This window comes from Triturus cristatus, chromosome 8 (genome assembly GCF_964204655.1).
Source record: "Triturus cristatus chromosome 8, aTriCri1.1, whole genome shotgun sequence".
Taxonomy (NCBI): Eukaryota; Metazoa; Chordata; class Amphibia; order Caudata; family Salamandridae; genus Triturus; species Triturus cristatus.
In genome coordinates, this window is record NC_140591.1 from 300,026,830 (window position 1) to 300,044,835 (window position 18,006).

The window sequence follows — 18,006 nt, forward strand, 5'->3', positions numbered from 1 at the left end:
GATCAGATGGGAACCGATGATTCGGGGACTCAGATGGACGGTGGAGTGGGAGGACCGCGTCTTCCTATAAGCGGATGATGAGCTATTATATATACATTAACAAAATGGGGTGACCCTGTGTCCCTAGGAACCTGGGTATTTGATATATAAAGAACAATGGTTCCCTTGGGTAGAAACAATGCGTATTGCAGTTAGCCGTAGTTACTTCAGCATAACATATGATACATTTCTGAAAGCCAGAACATTTCTTAAGCAAAGGGGGAAGGAACAAGAACATAGAAAAAGGGGTTTTCATTAATTTATGTATCAGAATTGATAGCATTCGTTATGCGAACCAAATTACATACAACAAAAATACAGTGCAGAATTTTTACACTTCAAAATTCATACAGTGATACACAATGGTGAGATAGTAGTGCTCAGTGGTGATATAGATACACAGTGCAGTGAGGTGGTAGTGGGGGGATGCGGTTTGTTTTGGAGGCCCAAATTCAAGAAGCAGTGACAAGTACGTTAAACAAATTGGTTTATTCTAGCAACATGTCAACTGTAAGCAGTGTTTCGTGAGGACTCCGTTTTACCAGAAGACAATCATTTTTTGATCTTCTGTGCAATTCATATCACAGTTGACATGTTGCTAGAATAAACCAACCCCTTCAATCAATTGCCTTGACCGCCCTTGAAATTCTAGGGCGGCCTCTCCTCCTCCACAGTCCTGATGAAGACCCGCTTGTGACACTCCACCAAGCGCCCATAGGGTTGAAGCGTCGACGATCTATTTTGGCACAGATTGCAGGACATAGTCGCTATCAACTATATAATTTGTTTAACGTACTTGTCACTGCTTCTTGAATTTGGCCCTCCAAATCAAACCGCACCCCCCACTACCACGACACTGCACTGTGTATCTATATCACCACTGAGCACTACTATCTCACCATTGTGTATCACTGTATGAATTTTGAAGTGTAAAAATTCTGCAATGTATTTTTGTTGTATGTAATTTGGTTCGCTTAACGAATGCTATCAATTCTGATACATAAATCAATGAAAAACCCTTTTTCTGTGTTCTTGTTCCTTCCCCCATCTGCTTAAGAAATGTTCTGGCTTTCAGAAATGTATCATATGTTATGCTGAAGTAACTACGGCTAACCGCAATACGCATTGTTTCTACCCAAGGGAACCATTGTTCTTTGTGCTATTATATATGGCCTCCCCCAGTCGCTCTATTGAGGCACTCCTCAATATATGTGAGCCTTTTGGTCGGGCGTCTGGGTACGCCATAAATTGGTCCAAGTCTGTCCTATTTATATTGTGTGGACCGCCACCTTAGCTCCCCAAGGATTGCCTACTACAGGTCGCAGATGGCGCATTTAAGTATTTGGGAATCTACATAACTGCAAGCTCGGATGAATTCTATAAATGGAATCTCATGCCTCCTCTGGAGCGTCTCAAACGAGAGGTGATACATTGGGGCACATTACCGTTGACACTCCTAGGAAAGGCGGCGCTTTTTAAAATGATGGCGCTTCCTCGATTCTTGTACGCACTGGAGAATGCACCATTCCCGGTACCACCAAGCTACTTCAAAGCGATAGAGGCACAGGTTTCCAGTTTGCTATGGGGGAACAAACCGGCACGTATTGCACAGGGCAAATTGGTTAAAGGGTGGTATGACGGGGGAATATACAGTTATACTATTGGGCAGCACAATTAAAGATTATCAATCAGTGGATACACACCCTGCAAACAGACCCCGCCTTTAAAGCTGATAGACATGAACTAGGGGCAGAAGGTATGATGTCAGCGCTGTACAACGAGAAACGACCCCCCTCTTTGCTTGGACCCACAAAACACACAATCACTCTATGGCACAAGGCACACGCTAAATTAGGCTGGCAGGGAGTTATAAACCAACTTACTCCATTATGGGATACCAAACGGTTGGGACGGCTCAAGAACAGTAAGGGATTTGCTCAATAGGATGCAATTGGCATCTCCACGGTAGGTGACACGGGAACAATATGAACTGGCGCCCTCGGAAATATTTCGCTATCTGCAGGTAAAACACGCACTACAAGCCACCCTGCCAGCAGGTACCGGAGTCCCAGAAGCCACCCCCTTAGAAGATAGATTACTTACAGACCATATGCAAAGGTGAGCCACTTCTTTCACCTACCGAAAGCTAGTCAACAACTTACCGGACCTCACTACAGCACTCAGGGGAAAATGGTCCCGAGATGTCGGGGAACTTGATGACACCGACTGGTAAGATGCAACGGCATCTCCGCGGGAGGTGGGTATATCCTCGAGGCTAAGGTTGGTACAGCTTAAAATATTGCACCGTACTTATTATACCAGAGTCACCCTCTGCAGAATAGGGAAAGCTTCCCATCCGTATTGCTTGAGGCACTGTGGGAATGAGAGGACCTTTTTTCATACACTATGGCAATGTTTGCAAATTGCGGAATACTGGATCAGGGTTATGAGGACAATATCACAAGTGGAGGAGGTGTCACTTATGCCGGAGCCCAAGAGTTACCTGTTAAATGTTTGGGGACCAAATGGTCTTATGCTTCAGGCACAGGAATGGGTTACATTAGGAATAATGGTTGCAAAGCGGAACATCGCGCAAAGATGGGGTTCGGAGGAGATACCGACAATCAAAGCTTGGTGTAAAGACATGGACGCAGCCATGCTAACTGAAAAAACAGTGTACATTAACCAAGGGTGTCCGCGTAAATGGAATAAAATGTGGGGAGCCTGGAATAAATTTCGGGGATACATCTGTGAACCTCCCAGGGTGCAGTCGGGGGAGACATCCGAAGAAGAGATTGATGGGGACGTACATGATTAATGTGTGTAACGTTACTGAAGGTTATGGTTCTCACGCTGATTTCAGACGAAATTATGTAGTAATATTTATCGTTGGAATGCACTTTTACTGTATCTTTTCGGAACGGAATGTGCTTAATTTGACTGTAACAATAAAAAATAAAAAAAATGCTAAAAAAAAAAAAAGTCATAAAAATCTAAAAGCGGGTCTACATTAGCCAATATTACAGCAATAGTTTTTTTTTTTTGAAAATTTGATTAAAAAGAGTCTTGTGCTCACATTAAATTTACAGAAAAACATCAAATTGAGCATGGAATCCCCAGATAAATCATGAAACGAAAAAGCAAAGAATGTTCGCAGCGACTACAGGCACACCAAATATAGTCAGTGGTACAATCTGATTCTCTCAAGTTAAGATATCTAATCACACTAGTCTTCCCCTACAAGTCCCTTAGTTGCGGAGTTTCCTCAGAGTTATAAAATGCATTGTTAGTCAAAGTTGAGGTTTGAAAGGGATTCTGGGTAAAACAACCTGGTGAGAGCCGCACAAGTCACCCCATTCTGCATTTCCCCAAGTATCTAGGGGCATATTATCAAGAAACGGCGTTAAACTTATCGCCGCTTTAGCGGCAGAAAACTGCTGCTAAAGCAGCAATAATGGGCTTGATAATATGCTCTTGAGAATTCCAATAGAAGCCCATGTTCTGGAGTCAACATAGGCTTTTATTGGAATTCTCAAGGGCATATTATCAAGCCCATTATTGCCGCTTTAGCGGCAGTTTTCTGCCGCTAAAGCGGCGATAATTTTAACGCCGTGCTTGATAATATGCCCCTTTGTTTTTTAAAATATGCAGGTGTGCTCGGTTTCCCTAGGTGCCCTTGAGTTAGGGTCCAAAACCTAAAACTACCCTCTTTACAAAAAACAGGTCAGTGTTGAGTGGAAAATTGTGATGTATCCATGTTGCATTTTGGGTTGTTTCCTGTCGTGGGCACTAGGCCTACCCACATAAGTGAGGGACCATTTTCATCTAAAGACTTAGGGGAATGCTGGGTGGAAGGAAGTTTATGGCTCCCAACATATTCCAGAACTTTCCATAATAGAAATGTGAAGAAAATGTATTTTTAGTGAAAGTTTGAGTTTTTTTATTCAGCACTGCATATTCCTGAAAACTGAGAATATGGTGACTTTAGCACAGCAAACCGTTCGTTGATGGCATTTTTAGGAAAAACCGACACTTTTATCCAGAGCACATTTTTCCTATTTTCCCCCCAAAACTCAAAATTTAGGGCGTGATTATGAGTTAGGCAGTCTTACCGCCATAACGCTGTGGTGGTGGTCCCACGTAGACCACGTGGCGGTGGTCTCCTGCCCTCCGTATTAAGATGTCAACGCTGGGCCAGCTACACTGAATATTTTTTCATATGTGTTGATGCAGGTGTGTATAATTGGAATGCATAAGTGTTCATTGTACATATATGATTGACACATGTGAAAAAAATTCCTACTACGAGTACTCTCCCATTGCTGGAGTCCGGACCATATGTGCCCAGTCCAGTCAATGGGTAAATAGTGCAAAACAGACTGACCTGGATTTCTGCGCCAACAAAGTCATTTTCTTCAGGGCCAAAAATGCTGCTGTGTAGGAGGGCCCTGGAAGAAGGATCTACATAGGAGAATGAAGGGAAGAAAAGCAAATGGGTGAGTATTCACTCCTATTCCTTCGATTCCACCGAGTCAATGCAGGCGGTCTTCATGCCACTGTCGGCTCGGCGGAAAGTGAACTTGTAATTTCGGCAGTGGTGAACTTATCTGTACCTCCCTCTGACAGCTGCTTGACGCCTAACCCTGTTGTGGCGGTCTGCGAATGGATGGCGGCGGCAGCCAGACTCCCAAAATCGTAATTCGGCAGACAGACCGCCAACTATGTGCACTTTTAGAATCCTCAGGATGTTTAGGAAAAAGGACACATGTTTGGGTGGGTACCTTATGTGGAAAAAAAGTTATGGAGCTTGAGCAGGAACTGCCCAAAATAGCCAAAAAGGGGCTCAGCACTAGGGAGGAAAAGGCGACAACCAGTGCAGCCCTTGGCAGTGGGCTGTACTGCTATATTCTCTCACAGTGATGGAATAATCTGATACCTTGCAGTGGAACATTCTCTGAGCAATAATAGGATGTTCTAGAAACATGAAGAAATAGTATGGTATAAATATGGAATATTTTTGCACAGTGATGGAGAATTCTGTAATATGGCTTGCATATTTTGGCACATCAACTTGAAATTCTGGCAAGAGGATAGGATATTATTAGATAGTTTCGATAAGCAGTCAGGAGAAATTATGAAAACTATAGCCACATGGAATATTTGATTGTGTCTTAATTGATATATTATATTTACTGCACACTGTGCACTAGGTTGTCTTTTATTGCTAGTTGTAGCATCCTCCCAAGCCTGGTAGCATGAAAATGACCATGTCACACATGAAGCTCTGTAGTGCACGTCTTTATTCTTCAGAGTGCAACTATTAACTGCCCGTACTGTGTCATAAACTTTATTAACCACACCCGAACGCACCCAAACCAATTATGTCATTCTCCTAAGGGGTCCATAAGGCACAAGAAGGGTCCTGCTTTTCATATTCACAAGACACTACATCTCCCCCTTTGTTAAATAAAAATTAAAATATTACATATATACATTATAGTTCCTCAAGGATTCGTCCAGGTGCCCAAACCAATCTTCCAGACCTTGTGTGAGGTTGTTGAGGCATATGAGGGAGGCCTACCTCAGGTACAGGAGATGCGGAGGCATGTGTATGAGTTGGGTTTTCCAGACTCTCAGGTGGACATGTCTCACTACGAACATCTGGAGTCGGTGAAAATTGAAGCAGGTGCTTGAAATGTGATGAGGCTCTTGTGATGGGCTTTCCGGTATTTTGAGAGGTCACCATATGTCCTTTGCTCATAACAACATTAAGTGGGTCAGCATCAAACAGAGCATCAAACAGAGCATCAGATTTGTGTTTCCATTTTTTGTTTGAACAGGACCCTGTCTCCTTCCTTGAAAACCATGTCCCAAGCACATGGTCGTTTTTCAGCATAAGTCTTCATTCTGGACTTGTGAAAGGAATCCATTGCTAGGATCTCGTTGAAATCTGTAGACCTATCAGTGGTCAATTGTGGTAATTTTGTTCCCATGGTTCTTAAAAACATCAAGGTGGCAGGGCATTCACCTGTTGTAGAATGGGGAGTTGACCTATAGGCACAAAGGGCTGAACAGAAACTGACTTGAGGTCACTTTCTTCTAGCGCAGTGCACTGAACTACTCTCTTTAGGGTCCCCATGAATCGTTCAACAACACCATTTGCCTGTGGCCAAAGAGGTGTACTCTTCTGATGTTTAACATTCATATTAGTGAGAAAGTCCTTAAACTCTCGGCTATTGAAAGGTGGGCCGTTGTCAGACCTAAGAATGGAAGGAACACCCAATGTTGCAAACATGTAATTTAATGTCCCAATGGCTTTGTCATGTGTGGTTGATCATAGGTCTTCCACAGGGGGAAACCGTGAGTGCTCATCAATGACTACCATGAGATGATGTCCATTGTTGAGGGGTCCAAACAAATCAACTGCAATCTTCTCCCACACTTGCTTTGGAAGATGAAACATGACTAATGGATGCTGCGTTCTTTTGGGAGATAAGCAGTTGCAAAAATTACAGACCTTTAATTCTCTTTCAACTCTTTCATCAAGGCAACAAAACCACACTCAGTCTCGAAGAGCTCTCTTGGTGGCAACAATGCCACAATGACCCTTGTGTGCTTGTTCATTGTCGTGTTGTCTCAGACTCTCTGGAATGACAATTCTGGAATCTCATAATATAATGCCTTCTTGAGTAACAGAAAGTTTCTCTCTAACATTTTTGAACTTATGATATTCCCAGTCATCCACAAGCAGTTGAGTATGTTTCTTCCATGGTTACTGTGCAATGATGTCCTAGAGCGCAAGCATATTGGGACGGTGTTCATAGCAGCAAGAATTTGTTCCACAGATATAGCTGCAGGCGTGCTGGACTTTACTATGAAGTTAATATATGCCTCAGCCGCTTTAAATGTTGTACTGTGACACTGCAATGGTGCTTGTGAAAAATAGTCAGCAGGATTAGTGTTTAGCAGCACAATAGTGTTATCATACTCTTGCAGTGGCAACCCCCACCTCTCAATGCGAAGGGGAATCTTGGCTTTCAGATTTCTGAAAATGGTAACGCTTGGTGATCAGTGACAAGCGTGAAGTGCTTTCCGTATAGAAACACATTAAAGTGTTCACAAGCCCACAGTACAGCTAGGCTTTCTTTCTCAGGTTGGAAATAAGCACATTCGGTCTGCGACAGACTCCTGCTCACATAAGCCACAATGTGGCTCGGTGCATTGTCGTGCCCATTGTGCTGGACAAAGATCGCACCCAAACCCACCATGCTTGCATCTACCATAATCTCTGTATGTAAATTTGGATCAAAATAGCTCCACGAAATTGGGAGAGGTGCCCTTTTAATTAAAAGGGATAGGGTCTCAAAGTTAATTAAACACCAGAAAAGACTCCCTTTTGTATGACATACTCAACAATTCACATCATTCATAACTATATATCTTATATAATTATAGAGAAAATTACCCTACCTAATGGGATTTATCAACACTCTCTGAACACTGACCACTGTATTATGGAACACTATCTGATTTATGACAGATTAATATATATAAAATAAAAAATACTGTAAACAAAATTCCATTATATTAGATTAAAAATTCACAATTTAAAATTGCATACTTTCTATTATATGTCAAAATAAATTCACAAATCTATCTCAAAATAGTTTTCCTCTTCTAATGGCTATGGGTGACAGGGACCCTCAATTCATCAAATACACATAAAATTACAACTAAATCACATAAGAATAAAAATCTTTGTTTCAAGTTGTCAATGTAGGCTATTTTAGTCACATTTTCAATTCGATGTTTGATTTTCTTGACGCTCTGATCATACTCATGTGACCACTTGAACAGAAATGTTGTTAAATTTTCCAATAGGGCACTGATTGTAGCAAATTCACAAATGTACCTGGAACAATAACTGGTCATGCAGTGGAAAGATCGCAGCATGGTTACATCCTGTGGGGGACAAGAGGATGATAAGGCTTGAACTTTAGTCAGATCTGGTGTCATCCCCTTTTCAGAGAAAATATGGCAGAAGAATTTGAGTTTTGTTTTGTGAAACTCACTTTTCTGCGTTCAAAGCAAGTATTTGGCATACTTGTGTAAGGGCTTTGTCATGTTTCTTTCGAGTGGCCCCAAATACCAGTATATCATCATTGTAATTTAAAGCATGTGTGACAGGCTGTAAAATGCAGCGATTGACATCCTGAAAAGGTTCTGCAGCTGACAACACCCCAAATCTTTCAGCCTGTGCATTCAAGTTATAGTTGATAGAGATCAGCCCCATGTCAGCAGCAGTACTGAAACTGAGTAAACATGCACTTGATGAAGTACCTTTAAGAACTTGAATTGGCTCTTGTACTTTTGTCTTTTTGTGTTGCATGGTTGCTACGAATGTTCCTTGACTTTGCAATAGCACAAAGGCAGCCTATGCGCATATCTTTGCCTTTGTCGGTATGAGATGGGCGCCAGAGACAGTTCGTTGTATGTTTCTAACAGAATGATTGCACCACTGTCAATAATAAAAGTTATGGGGCAACCATTCACCCATAGTGTTATCTTAGGGCACTGTCCAAATGAATTTGGTGGTTTCACATGGCGATCTCTCTTGGACTTGGGCTCATCTCCTCAGCCCCCGACATCGCCATAGCCATCCCGGACGGCTACAAGATCATCAGGAAGGATCGCGTCAACCAGACCGGAGGAGGTATCGCCATCGTACACAAGAGCACCATTCGCATCTCGACTGACTCCATCGACGTTTTCAACGCCGCCGAATTCCTGCACTTCCAGATCCACACCGACCCCAAGACTACCCTCAGAGGCACCCTCATCTACAGACCCCCGGGACCACGTGCACAATTCTGCGAGGACATCACGGACTTCATCAGCCCTCACGCCCTCCCCTCTACCGACTACATCCTCCTCGGGGACCTCAACTTCCACCTGGAGAACAACAATGACCGCAATACCACCGCCCTGCTGGACAACCTCGCCAACCTCGGACTCCAGCAACTGGTCAACACCCCCACCCACTACGCCGGCCACACGCTCGACCCCCTCTTCTCATCCAGCAAACACGTCACCTTCAGCCACTCCACCGGACTTCACTGGACTGACCACAGCTGCGTCCACTTCAGCTTCAGAAAGAACACGGTCCACCATCACCTGAAGCAGGTTCCCCACAGAAACTGGAGCAAGATCACCGCCGACCAGCTCGCCATCTCCCTCAGCCAGAGCCCACCTGTCAGGACTACGGACCCTAACACAGCAGCCCTCGACCTCACGCAGTGGCTGACCTCCTGTGCCGACGACCTCGCCCCACTGAAGAACCCACTCACCAGGCTCAAAAGCAAGAAGGCCCCCTGGTTCACCGATGAACTTAAGGACTCCAAGAAGGCCTGCCGCACCTTCGAGAAGGCCTGGCTCCTCAACAAGACCGCCGACAACATGACCGCACTCAAACACGCCACTCGCAGACATCACCAGCTCATCCGCACCACCAAGAAGAAATCTCTGAAGGAACGACTAGACAAGAATGCCCATGACAGCAAGGAGCTCTTCAACATCGTCAAGGAGTTCTCCAACCCCAGCACTGGCAACAACGACATCTCTCCCTCACAGGACCTCTGCGACTCCCTCGCCTCGTACTTCCACCGCAAGATCGCCGACATCCACAACAGCTTCGGCATTCCACCCCCGCACCCATCGGTCGAACCTACGCACCCCGCCGCCACCCTCCAGACATGGACCGAGGTGACCCCCGAAGACACGTCACGCATGATGAACACCATCCAATCCGGATCTCCGACCGACCCGTGCCCCCATCATGTCTTCAACAAGGCCGCCTCTACCATCATCAACACCTCCTTCAACACAGCCACCTTCCCGGAGAGCTGGAAGCACGCCGAGCTCAGCGCTCTGCTGAAGTAACCAACAGCGGACCCGATCGACCTCAAGAACTTCCGCCCCATCTCGCTCCTTCCTTTCCCTGCCAAAGTCATCGAGAAGGTCGTCAACAAGCAACTGGCAGCCTTCCTCGAGACGAACGGATCCCTCGACCCATCGCAGTCCGGATTCAGAGCCAACCACAGCACCGAGACCGCCCTCATCGCAGCCACCGACGACATCCGAGCCCTGCTCGACAACGGTGAAACAGCGGCACTCATCCTCCTAGACCTCTCCGCAGCATTTGACACTGTCTGCCACCGCACACTAGTCCAACGCCTCAACGACACCGGCATCCAAGGGAAGGCTCTGGAATGGATCATCTCATACCTCTCCGGCAGAACACAGAGAGTACGCCTCCCTCCGTTCCGCTCCGAGGCCACCGAAGTCATCTGCGGCGTCCCGCAAGGATCGTCGCTCAGCCCCACTCTCTTCAACATCTACATGAAACCCCTCGCTGCCATCGCACGCCAACACAACCTCAACATCATTTCCTACGCCGATGACACCCAGCTGATTCTCTCCCTCTCCAGAGACCCCGACACCGCCAAAGCCAGCCTACACGAAGGGATGACAGACGTCGCTGAATGGATGAACATCAGCCGCCTGAAATTGAACACGGACAAGACAGAAGTCCTCATCCTGGGACCATCGCCCTCCGCATGGGACAACTCCTGGTGGCCTCCGGCACTAGGCACCGCACCCAAACCAACGGACCACGCACGCAACTTGGGCGTCATCCTGGACTCCTCCCTATCGATGGCCAGACAAGTCAACGCCGTCTCCTCAGCTTGCTTCCACAACCTCCGCATGCTCCGGAAGATCTTCCGATGGATCCCGACCGAGACCAGGAAGACGGTCACCCAGGCTCTCGTCACCAGCAGACTAGACTACGGAAACACCCTCTACGCCGGTACAACAGCCAAGCTTCAGAAAAGACTTCAGCGTATCCAGAACGCCTCCGCCCGACTCATCCTGGACGTCCCCCGACGCAGCCACATCTCGTGCCACCTGAGAGACCTGCACTGGCTCCCTGTCAACAAGAGGATCACGTTCAGACTCCTCACCCACGCACACAAATCCCTCCACGACCTGGGCCCAGGGTACCTCAACGACCGCCTCACCTTCTACACGCCCACCCGCCAGCTACGTTCCGCGAACCTCGCCCTCGCCGTCGTCCCTCGCATCCAGAGAGCCACCGCCGGAGGAAGATCCTTCTCCTACCTGGCGGCTAAGACTTGGAACTCCCTACCCGTCCACCTGCGGCTGACCCAGGACCACCTGGCCTTCAGGAAACAGCTCAAGACCTGGCTGTTCGAGCAGTAGCAGACCCCCTTCCCCAAGCGCCTTGAGACCCTTCCGGGTGAGTAGTGCGCGATATAAATTCCATGATTGATTGATTGATTGATTGATCTCTGCATACAGCCAAACGAACATGTGCACGTCGTTCAGTGGTTGACAACATCATTGCACAGCCATCTTCTTAAGTGTCACTCAACAATGACATTGAAGAGCCTTTAGAACATGACTTTGATGACGATCAACTTAATTTAGTTTCTACTTGCCTCAATTGATATCACCGTTTGGCCTTGGTGGCGTGGCTAGAGTGCTTCTGGAATTTTCTGGCATTCACTTTCTCTTCTCGACGTGACACATTTGGTTTCTCTTTCACTTTGCAAACTCTTTACCACAGCCTTTGCATATGCATACTTGTGCAATGTCTGGACATTTACCTTCGTGTGGGAAGGAGAATCCACACTGGAAACAAACCGTCTTTTTCCTTGCAGACATCACTTTATGCCCTCAACCTTGTGTTTCTGTTTACTTTTCATGTTTAATGCTGATCTGCTCAGGGTTATTCCAGCTTCCATATTAGCAATTTATCGATCTGCATGTTTCTGTACTCTCGTAGCCTTGAGTACCTTCTCCGGACTAAGCGTCCCTCTCAGCATACATCATATGAACGAGTTGTAGAGGCAACCATTGATGACTCTGAGACGTATGGCTTCTTCATCATTAAATTGCTTGAACTTGCAATGCATGCTGAGGGTTTCAAGTCTTTCAGTAAACTCATCCATCGTTTCTCCAGCTTGCTGACCTGCTTGTTTGAAAATGTACTTTTCATAGTTAACATTTGGCATTGGATTGAACTTTGATTCTAATTCCCCCTTAAATTGACGGTAAGATATTTAATCAGCTTGTGGTATTTTCTTGATCAATAATTTCACTCCGTCACCTGCACGGTTCTTTAAGTATTTGATGACCTTTTTGTCATGTACTTCTTCTAGCACATCAATGAAATCACTGAATGTTTTAATCCATGCATTCCATCTGGTGCCAATGTTCTGATTTTTGGCGGTATCGAATAGAACCTGTGTTTTCAGGAAGGCGGCGGCTTTATATTTGGTACTCATCTCGGCGGCCACTGGGACCCTTCAAAATCATGACGACTTTTTGAGTTGTACTGAGCGCAACCAGCGACCTCAGTGATTGCCACTTCAAGTACTACCAGCTCTGTACGCACAACCCCCGTGCATTCCCTTGAAATATTATGGATGCTACCTGCCACTCTGCATTCACTTGTCTTCGACCAGGGCTCAAGTCAATGTCAGACGACTCTTTCTTCATTCTTGCCGGTGAGTACAGTTGTCACACCTATTTGTCACTCCCTTTAGCATTTCTTTGCACTTGGATATTTCTGCTTTTGATGTGCATTTGCACCTGGCCGTTGCTGACTTCAGTGCTTCTCTGTTCCTGGTTGTTGCTGCCTTTAGTGCTATCATTCTGCACATATGATGGCTCTGTGATTTGTTGTGGTGCAGTACCTCTTCTTTTGGCCTTACCAACAGGTTCCTGGCCCACTGTGAATAGGCTTCTCCGTAAGGCATTCGCCTTCATTGAAAACCTTGCACTGGTTGGGGTGGTGCTTTCACTCCACATACGCCAACCATAGACTACTTCACTTCTACTGAGGTACAGGTGGCATGCATGATCAGTTAGCTGGACCTTGACAAACTGTCAAAGAGAGCAATCTTGTTTCTTAGGGGCACGTATCCCCTACTCATTGCTAGTTGTGGTGTCATTCACAGCCTGATAGCAGGCAAATGACCATGCCACTCATGGATCTCTGTAGGGCATGTCTTTATTCTTCAGAGTGCAACCGTTAACCATTCGCACTATATCATAAACATTATTAACCCCAGACACACCCAACCAACTATGTCATTCTACTTCACGGTTCATCAGGGACCAGAAGGGCCCTGCTATTCATATTCACAAGACTCTACACTAATGACCTTAATATTCTGTTACTAGCAAAAACAGAAAGACATCTATCCAGGTGGGCAAGACACAGTGGCACAGAGGACAAGCAGGCAGACTGTTAATCTCTAAACAAGCCATCAGGTTTTTCCTGAATTGCAACAAAGTAAGCAGTCTCCAAATCTGAGCAGGGATAAACATTCACAAGGATAGGGCCTGGATGGTGAACATGGGAAAAGTTTTTAAATATGTCACGCAGTGTAACATAGCAACCAAAAAGGGAGAGAGCAGGAAAGTTCCATACTTTAGCTCTCTTCCTAGCGCTGGGGTACAAACAGGCTGCTTAGTGGCATGCATACACCTTTGCACAATAGTGCAAAGATGGGTGTCCTTAGTCCATTCAGGAGATCCAGGGGCAATCCATATTGGCGCCAACCTGCTATAATAGGTAAGTATTATCTCCTTTCTGACCAAAGTTAAGGCATACTCTGTAGAGTCTTAAGAAAATCCCTTTTAAAGTATTTTGGATCTCCAAACTTATACATAAATCCTTGCTCTCCTCCTTTAATATCTAATAACATTGACCTGAACATTTTACCGATATGCGAATTGTCTGGTTGGCATAATAACATCTTCCCATTCCTTAAAAGAAAAGCCCAAACATAGTAACCCAAGTCCAGCAGGCATAAGCCCCTTTTATCTTTCTTCCTTCGTAGTTTTTTCCAGGCAATTCAGGGGCCTTTTGATGCCCATTTGAAACTGTTGATCTTAGCCTGTAGTTTTACTACCCACTTAAACAGTAGTGGGGTCGCTTGGAATAGGAAAGTAAACTTCGGGAGGATTGGCATTTTCATAAAATGTACTTTCCCTGTAATAGTCAATGATAGATGACACCAACTTAGCATCAGGTTGCAGGCTTCTTTCATTCCCATGGGGAAATTTGCCTCCGGGAGATCCTTAATGTTCTGAGTAATCTTTATGCCTAAGTACTCTCATCTCTTTTCTGCAGGTGTTTGGATTAATCTCCAAGTTCCAAGCCATAACCTCTGTTTTGCCCTGTTTACTGAGTACCCTGCAATGTGGCCAAATGATAGGGTTAGGTCATTTAGTAGTGGGACCGTCGCCTCCAGGTCTGATGTATATACCATCGAGTCATCTGCTAATAGAGCTAACTTTTTCTCCCAACCCTTATATCTAAAAGGGAGTATATGACTCTCTTTCCTAATCTTTATTGCCAACAGTTCAATATATAAATTAAAAAGAAGAGGTGATAAAGGGCAACCCTGTCTTTCTCCCCTTGATGTACTAAAGGGCATGGAGAGATTACCCTTTACCAATACTCTAACCCGCGGTTTTTTATATATCATGGCCATGGTCCTACAGAACGTTTCTCCTAGATTATACAGCTCTAACATCGTCTGCAAGTAGGCCCAGTTTACCCGATCAAAGGCCTTGGTGGTGACTAGTGTAATAACCGCTGGAGGGACTTCATAAGTAGAAGCTATATCGGCTTCCCCTATTAAATTATATATCAGTTTATGTATCCCTCTTCCTCTTACAAACCCTTTCTGATCTACATGCAGGAGACCCCCCACCATGCCATTCAGCCAGTCTGCCAAAATGTTTGCAAAAATCTTGTAGTCACAATTGAATAAAGAGATGGGTCTATAAGAGTCACATACATTTAAGGGATTTCCTGGTTTCTGAATTATCCTTACTGTGGTCTCATCTCAGGATGCTGACAATTCTGCTCCATTCCCGAAAAAATTCCCAAATCACTTTGTCATAAATGGCAAGAGGACCTCCTCCAATAGTTTATATATTTTTAATGGCAATTCATCCAGTCCTGCTGCTTTGCCCGACTTACCCGCCCTAATTGCATTCTACATCTCAGTGGTGGTGATATTGCTGTTTATCACTGTGCTGCTACTTTTGCAAATACTCTGGGGAACATCCTGATTCAGCCATGCCTTTAACTCTCTCTCAGTAACTACCAGCTCTTCCTGATATAGCTCCCCAAAGTGTTTTTGAAAAGCTTCCTCGATTTCCTTGCCACCAGTGAGAGTTCTACCTGAAAGCTCACACCTGACTTCTTTCATAAAAGACCTTGATTGTTCCGTCTTAGCTTTCCATGCAAGCAGTTTTCCACAGCCCTCTCCATACTTGAAATGGGTGATATTGCTCGCTTGCCACCTTTTTCTTAACCTGCCTTCTACTAGACCTGACAGATCCACTTTTAAAGCTTGCAGAGAAGCTTGTAGGGTTAGTTTATCACTTTCCCCCACAACACCTAGTAACTCCTGCTACTTCTGCTGAATACTACTTTCTAGCTTACTTACTTCAGCTATAACCTTTTTTCTCCTGATTATTTTCAGACTGGTTATTCTTCCCCTCAAAAAGGCCTTATATGCATCCCATACTATTCCTGCTGGGGCACTATATACATTTGAGGAAAACAATTCCTTGGACTCTATTTTAAGCACCTCCATAGCTGCAGAGTACGGTCCATAGTCCACCTACTTTGTGTTAGACCAGTAGACACAGACAGGACTAATGAAACTGCAGAAAGATCTGACAGATTGGCTCCCACATGCATCATTTTTTCCACATACTCTCTAAGCCCTTGGTCCACTAAGAAAAAAATCAATTCACGATTGATGTCTATATTTTTTGTTGTTGTACGTAAAGCCCTTCCTGACTCCCATCCTCTCTCTCCATATATCGCATAATCTCAGTTGTATAATGGAAACTTTAATTAGGGACAACATCTTACTGTTTGTTACTGACCTATTGTTGACGGAGTGATCCAATGGGTTGTCTATAATCACATTAAAGTCGCCCGCCAAGATGACGGGATCCGTGAAATTCAACAATTCCGTCAACAAACCCCGAAATGGCCTTGCATTATCAATATTGGGTCCGTAATACCCAAACAATGTATAACTTTGATGATATATTTTTAGCATCACTTTAACCCATCTGCCTGCTCTGTCTACTATGCTGTGTTCTATAATGATATAGGGATTTTTCTTAATCCGAATTGCCACCTCCTTTATCGTTAACGGTTGAGTCGTACACAGAACCTTTTGAACCCAACCTCTGACTTTAAATAGTTCCCTCATTTTACCCTCTGTTAAATGCGTTTCTTGTAGGATGACAATCTGAGCTGGAGCATCTTTGAAATACTGCAGGATCCTCTCACTTCTTCCTTTCACTCTTAGGCCATTGACATTCCATGATAGCATTTCTAGTTGAATTCTCTGATCACCAGCCATTCTCTATTCAATGTTATACCAGAAGTGGAAGCACCATAGCCTATTTCGAATAGATGAGGATTTTTTTATTTTTACCCCTGAATGCTTCCCACCCAGTGCCCCTATCCCTAACTCTACCAAAAATCTCCCCCCCCCCTTCCTCATCCTGGAGAACTCTCCTTCCTTTCTCATGGCCTAAGCTTATGGGGCTGCTGAGTCGGGATTGCCCTTCAAGAAATATCCACTTCAATTTTGCCTTGAGGGACACATAATTTTTTTCTAGTAACTAACACCTATAAATAAACAATAACTAAAGACGTGTGATGCAGAATTAACCGACAAGTGGCTCTCTAGTCCACCTAACACAAAACAGAGAAAAAGTGCAGTGAAGAAGAAAAGAAACACAGTGGTAGGACCCCCCTGACCATCATATATAGTGACCTGTCATCTACTCTGGAGATAGTTCTAATGAATTCTTCACGTTCCTCAGTTCTACTGAAATTCTGCATTTTATTCTTATGCATCACTCACAATGTAGCAGGAAATTTTAACTGTGCCCTAACACCTAATTTCCTCAATGGTTACAACATTTTCCCTAATTCCCATTGTTTGTTTGCACTAATTATCTGACCTTGTCTCAAAGCTTATCCCATCCCCCTTGAGAGACTTCAAATTGAATGCCTTGAAGAGAATTTCTTCTTTCATTTTATATGTTTGAAAAGTTGCTAGAATTTTCCTGGCCTTTGACCGATTGAGATTTAAACTGAAAGGATCTCTATGTTTCCTTTGGTTCTCATTAATCATATCCTGCTCCAAGCAGTCAACTTGTGTCCCAACTTTAACTTTAACTTTAATCAATTTTACCACATTTTTTAAGTTGTCCTCTTCAGCCCCTTTCGGATTTTTCAACATAAGCAAATTATTTCTTCTTTGATTATTCTCTAAAGATTTTTCCTGAATGCTAGCCCCACTTTCTTTCAGGAGTCTAATGCTTTCCTTATTTGCCCCAGTCTGCACTGCTAAATTCTTAACTGCAGATTCCAACACTCGGGTCCCAACAGCTAGGTCGTCAAACTTTTTTTTCCAAATTGTCACAGGCCATTCTTATATCTTTTTGATTTGTCTCTGACGTCTCAAAGCTACTTCTTATTTCCATTGTTAGCATCTGGATCAGCTCTGTGACTAACTGTGGTGAGGAGTGCGTTTGAGATACTTCTGCTGCCTCCGTCGCTGTAATTGTGGTATCTCGGTCTGGCGATCCATACCCCTGTACTGAAAAACCTGTTACAGCTGCCAACGGGTCAGCTTTTCCTGATGCTGCATTTTGTATATAAGGGTCGTCCTCCTCTAAATTCATGCACTGTATTTCATCTACATTCAGGGCCTGAAATCTATTCGGACTTAACAAGTCCGACCCCCCTAAATTTTCCATATCTCTATTTAATACAGGACTATGTTCTGGAGCACGTGGATTGACGCGGACGAGGAGGCACTGATG

At 44.5% G+C, this 18,006-nt stretch overlaps 1 pseudogene; it reads right to left on the reverse strand.

Annotated features, from left to right (window-relative positions):
- The window catches only part of LOC146802011 (uncharacterized), a 74,881-nt pseudogene extending 57,461 nt beyond the window's left edge, over positions 1-17,420 (reverse strand).
- Positions 17,421-18,006: the final 586 nt, after the last annotated feature.